Here is a 12,475-nt window from a genome sequence, read left to right as displayed (position 1 = left end):
TGTTCTCAGACTTGTTTTCAGGTCCCTCCCATTATAGACAAGGTGCTGTAGTTGAAAGAGAATTGGATTTGGTGTCAGGAGAATAGGGTTTGAATCTTGCCTGAGAAAACTCTATAGCTATGTGATCCTGTGCCTCAGTTCCTTCATCTGTGAAATGGGGATAATAATTATCTCATCCACAGACTCTTTGTGGTCTTAAATATTTGAATATTTAAAACCCTAGAGAAATATTTATTTGAATTACCTCTCAAACATTTGGAAGAAGGCATGGAGAAAACTTGAGAGGGCTTTGTTGAAGGAGGATGGGGCTAACATGTTTCTGGTCTGATAAGATTGTCCATAGAGCCGGTTAATGAGATAAGCACTTACAGGTTAGGAAGACAGGCAGGTCATAAAATTCGAAGAAGTTGATTCTGTTAACAGGAAGACTGAGTGATAGTTGGGGGTGGGCCTAAAGAAACTTTTGTCTAAATCCAAGTGCTTGGTGATTTTGACTTGGGGTTTATGTAACCCCATACCATCATTAATTTGGTGCTGAGAACATAGTATGCATTTAATAAATGTTTGTTGAATTGTCTGTGGAATTGAACATTTCCCCTGGGGCCTCAATTTTGGAGAAGGGCCAAGCTATGTATCAGTCCCTTTTGACTCTGCTTTTGATGCTCAGAACTTTGCCACCATGTTTTGGTTACCTTTTCAGCTGGAACTTTTCTAAGTGTCTGGGGATTTCTCATCCTAGAACATTCCTTCACCACTTTAGTCCTCTTCTCCCACATGTGAGCTTCTGGAGGAAGGGGAGGGACTCAGTTTGGGATCATGGTGTCTTCCTTGTTAAAATCTAATACCTTGATGACAGGGACTTTTACTCATATTTGTATTTATTTGTATTTCCATTGCTTGGCCCAGTCTAAGTATTGTTGCCTGCCTTCTCTAACACTTCATGGTTTACACAAAGCTTTTCTCAAAACACTCCTTTGATTCCCAGAGGAATTAAATGACTACATAACACAATCTATAAATTGTCAAAGTTAGGTCTTCTGATTGAGAAGGGAGCCTTCTTTCCAATGCACCATCGATGCCTGGAAGCATCATCATTTCTATGAGCATCACAACAGCAATAAACACCCGACTATCACTACCACAACCAATATCACTACTACAACCACCACTCCCACTGCTACCACCATCACTACCACCACCACCTCCATTACTCCTACTATTACCATCACCACTATTGCCACCACCATTACCATCATTATCATTGCTACCACAACCACCGCTACTACTACTATCACTACTATTTCTAGGAACTCTGTGTCTCCTTAACTGGGCTAGATTTTAAGCATAGTGGTCACACTTGAACCTGATCCAAGAGGAGATTGAACCTGCTCCATTTCTGACCTGGATTGGTTTGCCCATCTTAAAGATGAGAAAAATTGGGAAAGTTCTGCTGGAGAGGAATAATGTATTTGTGGTTTGAAAACCTTGACCACAGAGCTGGTTAGTGAGATAAGCACCTGTAGGTTAGGAAGAAAGGCAAGTCTAAAAGTGTTGAAAGAAGTTGATTAGAAGCCTGATAGTTCCCCAGCCCCGAGAGCTCACCAAGCTGATGTTGGACTTAGTGCCAACCCCACTTAGGGTTTTAGCCAAGTTGTAGCTCCCTAACTCAAGCAATCCACTAGACTCAGCCTCTCCCAGCTGCAGGAATTAAAGGCCTAAATACTACCACACATAGCCACCAATGCCAAAATACATTTATGAGGAACTTTATCTCATTCAGTCCTCATAACAATCCTAAGAGAAGAATTCTGGTGTAAAAATAATTAATTTGTTATTGTTCAATTATGTCTCACTCTTTGTGACCCCATTTGAGATTTTCTTGGCAAAAATTCTGGGAGGGTTTGCAATTTACTTCTGGAGATCATTGTATAGATGAGGAAACTGAAACAAACAGGAATAAATGACTTGCCCAGGATCACACTGCTAGAAAGTGTCTAAACTTATCAAATTAGATTTGTACTCAGGAAGATGAGTCTTTCTGACCAGAAGCCTGGTCCTCTATCCATTGTATCACTTAGCTACCCTGTTAGTGTATTAAATAATAATTAGAACAATCTGGATTCAAGTTCCATATGCTCTTTTTAACTAAAGTTTTTTTTCAAAACATATGTATGAATAACTTTTCAATATGAATCCTTACAAAACCTTGTGTTCCAATTTCCACACCCTTTCCTCTCCCTTCCCCCCTAGATGGTAAGTAATCCAATATATGTTAAACATGGTAGAAATATATGTTAAATCCAATATATGTATACATGTTTATACAATTAACTTGCTGCACAGGAAAAATAAAATCAAACAGGAAAAAATGAGAAAGAAGATAAAATGCAACAGACAATAACAAAAAGAATGAAAATGCTATGCTGTGAACCACACTTAGTTCCCACGTCCTCTCTCTAGGTGTAGATGGCTCTCTTCATCACAAGATCATTGGAACTGATCTGAATCATCTCATTGTTGAAGAGAGCCACATCCATCAGAATTTATCATCATATAATATTGTTGTTGCTGTGTACAATGATCTCCTGGTTCTACTCATTTCACTTAGCATCAGTTCATGTAAGTCTCTCCAAGCCTCTCTAAAGCCATCCTGCTGATTGTTTCTTATAGAATAATAATATTCTATAACATTCATATACCATAACTTATTCAGCCATTCTCCAACTGATAGGCATCCATTCAGTTTCCAGTTTCTTGGGCAAATGTCTTAACCTCTCAGTTCTTTAGGCAATTTGAATCCAATATATATATACCTCTATTAGATTGGCTAAAATGATTGATGGGAAAATCAATGTTGGAGGGGATGTGGAAAAATTGGGTCACTGTTCATTGTTAGTTGAATTGTGAACCAATCCAACCATTCTGCAGAGAAATCAAATTATGCCCAGAGAGTTATTAAACTGTCTATACATTTTGATCCAACAATATCATTACTAGGTCTATTTCCAAAGATGATGAAGCAAAAAAGAAAAGAATCTATATGTACTAAAATATTTCTACCAGCATTCTTTGTGGTGACAAAGAACTATACATTTTAAAGATCTCAATCAATTGGGGAATGGCTGATAAAGTTGTGGAATATGATTTTGCTAGAACATTACTGTGCTCTAAGAAATGATGACTTCTTTAATTTTAGAAAAACATGATAAATTTGCATGAAATGAAGAGTTAATTGAGCAGAACCAAGAGAAAATGTGTATACAGTAACAGCAACATTGTTTTAAAACAATTTTGAGAGACTAATTTTGACAATCATAAATATCCAAATTAACTTTTACAAGGGACATATGAAGGAAGATATTATTTGCAGAGAAAAATAATGTATAGAATGATATGCCTACATATACACATACAAACACACACACATATACATACACATACATACATTCATACATATATGATAGGGGATGTGTTGGAATCCTTACAAAGTGTTAAGTCATTAGAATTCATAGAGACAATAATTATCTAATTTAGCATGGTTCAGTATGATTGATCTGATCCTACAAGGAGATGTTATGGGCCAGAACTTGAAACAAGGTACTAAGTGGAATTGAGAGACAATATTTAAATCTAGTTTAGAATTGATTTAATCCTACAACAAATAATGGTTTTCCAGTGATATAATGATTGGTGTGTACTCAGTGTACAGCTATAAGCAAGAAGCTCTCAGGGCCAAAGAGCACTCTGGAAGATACAGAAGCCCACTCGAGTCAGTTGGAAATTGAGAAGCCACCAGTTGCAGTTGAGCTGGAGGCGACAAAGGACAAGCTGCATGAGCTCTTGGAACTAAGCAGAGAGATAGGTCTCTAAGAAAGCTAACTGGGCCCAAGGAAAGAGATAAGACTTGGAAAGAGAAAATAAACATTTGGATTTTAACAGCTGGCTGCATTTGGAGTGATTATTAATCTGAACTGAAACTAAAGCTGCCTCCAGAAACCTCCCAAGAAACCTGCTCCCACAGAGAACGATCATATATTATAAAAAAGAAGAACACCACAGGAATGAGAATGAATAAGACTAGCAAAAGGCCATGTTCTTGCTAAGAACCCAGTATCTAGATGGACTATAGGGAAGGAGATTGACAGGATTATATTACCCCTAAATAAATCTTTGTGGCCTTGGGCTCTAGTTGAATTCCCACTGACAGAATTATATCTCAATAACTTGGCCCTTGCTGAATTCCTAGCACTGAAAAAATTTATTGACCCCGTGGTTACTATATCTAATCTGAAGGCCAAGTTACAATATCAATCCCCAAGGATATTTTTCTCCTATAAAAAAACCTACTGGTACCCCACTTCTCTGTGAGTTCTGTAGGAACTGCCCCCCTTATGGTAGCAAGTTTTCTAGGAACTTTGCCTACTTTATGGCTTCTTTCCTCTTGTTAATGGTGAGTTCCACTCACTAACTGAGTCTTTGCCCTTTTTAATGGCTAAAAATACCATTTGAAAATTAGCCAGCTGGTGACAATTTATTGAATCTTTTCCTCTTGATTTGGAGATGACTAAACCTAAAAATTCTTTTCTGATACCTTGAGACATTGGCCAGAAACTTCAATATATTTTTAAGGTTCGCTTGGTGTCATTCTCAATTATTAATTCTCCCCACACCTAATCCCATTTCTAATCTCTTAATGTCTGTTGATTTTACCTTAATGTCTCTTGAATATACTCCTTTCTTTCCTGTGATACCATCACTAATGTGGTATAGGCTTTCAGAATCATCTCATGCTTCTACTATTGCAATAATCTGCTGATATCTTGGCTAAAATTTCCTCCTTAAACTCCAGCCCATCCCCAACTCAGCAGTCAAAATGATCTTCCTAAAGTGTAGATCTGATTATATTACCCTCACTTCTAACCCATTCAATAAACTCCAGTGGCTTTTTACCACCTCCAGAATCCTCTGATTGACATTCAAACCTTTCACAACCTCTTCTCCATTCCCTATCCCTACCCCAACCCCTGCACCACCCAATACTTCCTTCCCTGTGATACCTGGCCACCTTGCTGTTCCTCTCACAAGATAATTAATCTCCCTACTTTAGGCATTTTCACTGACTATCCTCTATGCCTCATTTGCTCTCTCTTTTCATTTCTGGTTTCCTTGGCCTCCTTCAAGTCTCAGACAAAGTCCCATTTGCCACAGGAAGCTTTTAATAATGCCCCCTTAATCTTAAATGCTAATCTGCCTTCCCCACTATTGATTTTCTCCATTTTATCTTAGATAGTTCTTGTTTGTACATAATTTTCATGTTGGAATGTGAGCTCCTTGAAAATAGGTATGTCTTTTGCCTTTCTTTGTACCACCAGCACTTAGCTCAGAGACCAACACATAGGCAAGTACTTAATAAATGTTTATTGACTATTTTCAATAGAATTTAATTTTTCAAATATAAGCAAAGACACTTTTCAACATTTACCTTTGTAAAACCTTGTATTCCAAATTTTTCTCCCTCTCTTCCTTCCTTCCCCCTGTTCAAGATAGCAAATAAAACATACAATTCTTCTAAACATAATTCCATATTCATCATCCTGCACAAAAATATCAGATAAAAGGAGGGAAAAAAATAAGGAAAAAAAAAAACCAAGCAAACAACCACAAAAGGTGAAAATACTATGCTTTGATTCACATTCAATCTCAATACTTTTCTCTCTGAATGTGGACAGCATTTTCCATTCCAAGTCTATAGGAATTACCTTGAATTATCTCATTGCTAAAAAGAGTCAAGTCCATCACAGTTGATAATCACATAATTTTGTTTTTACTGTGAACAATGTTCTTTTGGTTCTGCTCACTTTACTTAGCAACAGCTCATGTAAGTCTTTCCAGGCTTTTCTGAAATCAGCCTGCTCATCATTTCTTATAGAACAATAATATTCCATTATAGTCATATACCATAATTTATTCAGCCATTTCCTATCTAAGAGACATCCACTCAATTTCCAATTTCTTGCCACTTCAAAAAGGGCTGCTACAAATATTTTTGCACATATGGATCCTTTTCCCTTTTTTATGATCTCTTTGGAATACAAATCCAGTAGAAACACTGCTGAGTCAAAGGGTATGTACAGTTTTATAGCTCTTTGGGAATAATTCCAAATTGCTCTCCAGAATAGTTGCATCATTTCAGAATTCCAACAATAATGTGTTAATGTCCCAGTTTTCCCATATCCCCTCAACATTATCATTATCTTTGCCTATCAATTTAGCTGATCTGAGAAGTGTGTAGTGGTATCTCAGAGTTGTCTTAATTTGCATTTCTCAGATCAATAGTGATTTAGAGCCCCTTTTCATATGACTAGAAATTGTTTCAATTTCATCTGAAAATTGTCTTCAACATTTTTTTATTTTTTAAAATATTTTTTAAATTTTATTTAATAATAACTTTTTTTAATATTTTATTTTATTTTATAATAACTTTATATTGACAGAATCCATGCCAGGGTAATTTTTTTTTACAACATTATCCCTTGCACTCGTTTCTGTTCCAATTTTTCCCCTCCTTCTCTCCACCCCCTCCCCTAGATGGCAAGCAGTCCTATATATTATTAGATATGTTCCAGTATATCCTAGATACAATATATGTTTGCAGAACTGAACAGTTCTCTTGTTGCACAAGGAGAATTGGATTCAGAAGGTAAAAATAACTCGGGAAGAAAAACAAAAATGCAGATAGTTCACATTCATTTCCCAGTGTTCTTTCTTTGGGTGTAGCTGCTTCTGTCCATCATTTATCCATTGAAACTCAGTTAGGTCTCTTTGTCAAAGAAATCCCCTTCCATCAGAATACATCCTCATACAATATCGTTGTCGAAGTGTATAATGATCTCCTGGTTCTGTTCATTTCACTTAGCATCAGTTCATGTAAGTCTCGCCAGTCCTCTCTGTATTCATCCTGCTGGTCATTTCTTACAGAACAATAATATTCCATAACATTCATATACCACAATTTACCCAGCCATTCTCCAATTGATGGGCATCCATTCAATTTCCAGTTTCTAGCCACTACAAACAGGGCTGCCACAAACATTTTGGCACATACAAGTCCCTTTCCCTTCTTTAGTATTTCTTTGGGATATAAACCCAATGAAAACACTGCTGGATCAAAGGGTATGCACAATTTGATAACTTTTGGGGCATGATTCCAGATTGCTCTCCAGAATGGTTGGATTCGTTCACAACTCCACCAACAATGCATCAGTGTCCCAGTTTTCCCGCATCCCCTCCAACATTCATCATTATTTTTTCCTGTCATCTTAGCCAATCTGACAGGTGTATAGTGGTATCTCAGAGTTGTCTTAATTTGCATTTCTCTGATCAATAATGATTTGGAACACTCTTTCATATGAGTGGTAATAGTTCAACATTTATTTTTAAAAGATTTTTTTTTTGTTGCAAATTTTTCTCCTTCTTTCTCTTCCCTCCACCTTCCTCTAAAAGGCAAGCCTTTTATAGGTTACATATGCAAATATATATTTCCACAGAAACATATTTCCACATTTTTGTCTGTTTTTTGTTCTTCAAGAGGACCATGACATGTGATGCCATGACATGCAAGAATTGGATTTAAATGAGGGTAGGCTGTGTAGTCACAAGCCTCACTTTCTCTTCCAGAGCCAAGCAATTGTCCTGATCTATATTTCCACATTGTCATGTTGTAAAAGAAGAAACAGAACAAAAGAAAAAAGCTATAAAACCAAAACAAAGCAAAAACCAAAACAAAACACACATACACAAAGAGAAAATTATATGCTTCAATCTCCATTTATAACATTTTCTATCACGAGTCTTTTGGAATTGTTTTAGATTGTTGTATGCTGAGAAGAGCTAAGTCTATCATATTTGATCATTGCATAGTATTACTGTTACTGAACATATCTTCCTGGTTCTGCTCACTATGCTCAGTCTCAATTAATATGTCTTTCCAGCATTTTTTCTGAAATCTACCTATTCATCATCATTTCTTATAGCAAAATAGTATTCCATTATATTCATATATTCAGACATTCTCCCTTGATCAGTATCCACTCAATTTCTAATTCTTTCCTACCAGAAAAAAGAGGTGCTATAAATATTTTTGTACACGTAGATCCTCACCCCTTTTTTATAATCTCTTTAGGATATAGACTTAGTAGTGGTATTTTTTTTTAATTTAAATTTTATTTTATTTAATAATAACTTTGTATTGACAGAATCCATGCCAGGGTAATTTTTTACAACATTATCCCTTGCACTCGCTTATGTTTTGTTTTTTCCCCTCCCTCCCTTCACCCCCCACCCCAAGATGGCAAGCAGTCCTATATATGTTAAGTATGTTGCAGTATATCCTAGATATAATACATATTTGCAGAACCGAACAGTTCTCCTGTTGCACAGGGAGAATTGGATTCAGAAGGTAAAAATAACTCGGGAAGAAAATCAAAAATGCAAATAGTTCACATTCGTTTCCCAGTGTTCCTTCTCTGGGTGTAGCTGTCTCTGTCCATCATTTATCCATTGAAACTCAGTTAGGTCTCTTTGTCATAGAAATCCACTTCCATCAGAATACATCCTCATACAATATCGTTGTCGAAGTGTATAATGATCTCCTGGTTCTGCTCATCTCACTTAGCATCAGTCCATGTAGGTCTCTCCAAGCCTCTCTGTATTCATTCTGCTGGTCATTCCTTACAGAGCAATAATATTCCATAACATTCATATACCACAATTTACCCAGCCATTCTCCAATTGATGGGCATCCATTCATTTTCCAGTTTCTAGCCACTACAAACAGGGCTGCTACAAACATTTTGACACATACAGGTCGACTTAGTAGTGGTATTGCTGGATCAAAGGGTATGCATTTTTTTGCCTTTTGCGCATAGTTCTAACTTACTCTCCAGAATGGTTGGATCAGTTTATAATTCCACTAATAGTGCATTAGTGTCCCAATTTTCCAATATTTCTCCAACATTTATCATTTTCCTTTTCTGTCATATTAGCTAATCTGATAGGTGTGAGGTGGTATTTCAGAGTTGTTTAAATTTGTGTTTCTTTAATTAATAGTAATTTAGAACATTTTTCATATGACTAGAGATCATTTTAATTTCTTCATTTGCCTGTTCATAAGCTTTAATTAACTGTCAACTGGGAAATGACTTGTATTCTTATAAAGGTGATTCAGTTTTCTATATATTTGAGAAAGGAGGCCTTCATTAGAAACACTTGCTACAAAAATCATTTCTCATTTTTCTGCTTTCTGTCTAATCTTGGTTGCATTGGTTTTATTTGTGTAAAACCTTTTAAATTTAATGTAATCAAAATTATTCATATTGCATTTCTCTCTCTTGTTTGCTCATAGATCTGACAGGTAAACTATTCCTTGCTCTCTCAATTTGGTATCACCCTTTATGTCTAAATCATGTGTCCATTTTGATTTTATTTTGGTATAAAGGTAAGATATTGATCTATGCCTAGTTTGTGACATACTATTTTTTGTTTTTTCAGTAGTTTTTAATCAAATAGTGAGTTCTTATCCTAGAAGCTGGATTCTTTGGGTTTATCAAATAATAGATTACTATAGTTATTTACTACTGTACTTAATCTATTCCACTACTTAGCCAATACTAAATTTTGATGATTGCCACTTTACAATATAGCTTTAGATCTGGTATGGTGCACTTTTTTTCATTAGTCCCCTTAATATTCTTGATCTTTTGTTCTTCCAGATGAATTTTGTAACCATTTTTTCTTGTCCTATAAAATAATTTTTTGGTGATTTGGTTAGTAAGGGACTGAATAAATAAATTAATTTAGGTAGAATTTTTATTATATTAGCTAGGCCTAACCTTGAACAATTAATATTTTTCAGTTGTTTACATCTGACTTTATGTGAAGTATTTTGTAATTGTGTTAATATAGTTCCTGGGTTTGTCTTAGCAAGTAAACTCCCAAATATTATATATTGTTTACAATTATTTAAAATGGAATTTCATTTTCTATCTCTTGCTACTGAGCTTTGTTAGTAACATATAGAAATGCTGATGATTTGTATGGGTTTATTTTATATTCTATTATGTTGCCAAAGTTGTTAATTATGTCAAGAAGTCTTTTAGTTGATTTTCTAGGATTCTCTAAATGTACCATCATATCATCTGCAAAGAATGATAATACTGTCACCTCATTGCCTATTCTAATTCCTCAATTTGTTTTTCTTTTCTTATAGTTAAAGCTAACATTTCTTATACATTGCTGAATAATAAAGATGACAATGGGCATCTTTGTTTCATCTCTGATCTTATTGGGAAGGCTTATAGCTTATCCCCTATAGATAATGCTTGCTGATGTTTTTAGATTAATGCTACTTATCATTTTAAGGAAAGCTCCATTTATTCCTATGTTTGTTTGTTTTTTTTTTTTTTAATAAGAATGGGTGCTGTATTTGGTCTAAATTTTTCCTGCATCTAATGAGATAATCATGATTTCTTTTGGCTTTATTATTGATATACTTGATTATGATGATAGTTTTTCTAAGATTGAACCAGCCCTGCATGCCTGGTATAAATGCCACTTAGTTGTAGTGTATTATCTTGGTGACAAATTGCTGTAATCTCTTTGCTAATATTTCATCTAAAAATTTCACATTCATAGTCATTGGGGAAATTGGTCTATAATTTTCTTTCTTGGTTTTGGTACTTCCTGGGTTGGGTATTGGCACCATATTTGTGTTGTAAAAGGAATCTGGTAGAACTCCTTCTTCACCTATTTTTCCAAATAGTTTATATAAATTGTAATTAGTTGTTTTTTAAATATTTGATAGAAGTCACTTGTAAATTCATCTGGCTATGGAGTTTTTTTCTTACAGAGCTCATTGATGACTTGTTCAATTTCTTTTTCTAAAATGGGGTTAAATTATTTTATTTCCTCTTCCATTAACCTGGATATTTATATATATATATATGTTTGTAAATAATTATCTATTTCACTTAGATTGTCAGATTTGTGGCATACATTTGGACAAAGTAGCTCCTAATTATTGCTTAAATTTTCTCTTAATGGGTGATTAATTCACTTTTTATTTTTGATACTGGTAATTTCTACTTTCTTTTTTTAAATCAAAATTAAAAAAAAAATTAGATAAGCCAGCTCTTAGTTTTATTTATTGCTTCAATAGTTTTCTTACTTTCAATTTTATTAATATCTCCTTTGAGTTTTAGAATTTCTAACTTGGGGATTTTTAATTTGTTCTTTTTTCTAGCTTTTAAAATTACACTATCAATTCCTTGATCTGCTTTTTTGGCATTTATTCATTTAAGCATTTAGGGATATAAAATTTCTCCTTAGTACTGCTTCAGTTGTATTCCATACATTTTTGTATGTTGTCTCATTATTGTCATCTTTTTTGATGAATTTATTGTTTCTATGATTTGTTGCTTGACCTATTCTTTAGGAATAGATTATTTAGTTTCTAATTAATTTTTAATTAATCTTTCCATGTCCCTTTGTTATGTATAATCTTTATTGCAGCATCATCTGAAAAGAATGCATTTAATATTTCTGTTTTTCTATATTTGATGTGTGCCCTAATATATGGTCAATTTTTGTGTAGGTGCCATATATTGCTGAGCAAAAGGTATGTTTCTTTTTATCCCCATTCAATTTTCTCCAGAGATATATCATACTTAACTTTTCTAAAATTTTATTCAACTCAACTTCTTGTTTATTTGGTGATTAGATTTATCTTATTTTGAGACAGGGAGGTTAAGATCCCCCACAAGAATAGTTTTTCTGTCTATTTTTCTACAACACTTAACTTCTCTTAAGAATTTGGATGCTAAAAATATCAAGTGCTCTTGGATAGGTCGAGCAAATATAATAGAGATGACAATACTACCTAAACTATTTATTTAATGCTATACCAATCAAACTCCCAAGAAAGTATTTTACTGACCTAGGAAAAAATAACAACAAAATTCATCTGGAAGAACAAAAGGTCAAGAATTTCAAGGGAATTAATTTTTAAAAATTCAAATGAAGGTGGCCTAGCTGTACCAGATCTAAAACTATTTTATAAAGCAGTGGTCATCAAAACCATTTGGTACTAGCTAAGAAGTAGAATAGTCAATCAATGGAATAAGTTAGGTTCAAAGGACAAAATAGCCAATGACTATATTTAGTGTTTTACAAACCCAAAAACCCCAGCTTTGGAGATAAGAGTTCACTATCTGACAAAAACTTCTGGGAAAATTGGAAACTAATATGGGAGAAACTAGGCATTGACCCACACTTAACACTGTATACCAAGATAAGATAGAAATAGGTTCGTGATCTAGACATAAAGAATGATCTTATAAACAAATTAGAACATAGGATAATTTACCTCTCATATCTGTGGAGAAGGAACTTGTGACCAGAGAAGGACCTGGAACTCATT

The sequence above is a fragment of the Antechinus flavipes genome, chromosome 4 (genome assembly GCF_016432865.1).
Source record: "Antechinus flavipes isolate AdamAnt ecotype Samford, QLD, Australia chromosome 4, AdamAnt_v2, whole genome shotgun sequence".
Taxonomy (NCBI): domain Eukaryota; kingdom Metazoa; phylum Chordata; class Mammalia; order Dasyuromorphia; family Dasyuridae; genus Antechinus; species Antechinus flavipes.
Note: the sequence above shows the minus strand (reverse complement) of the source record.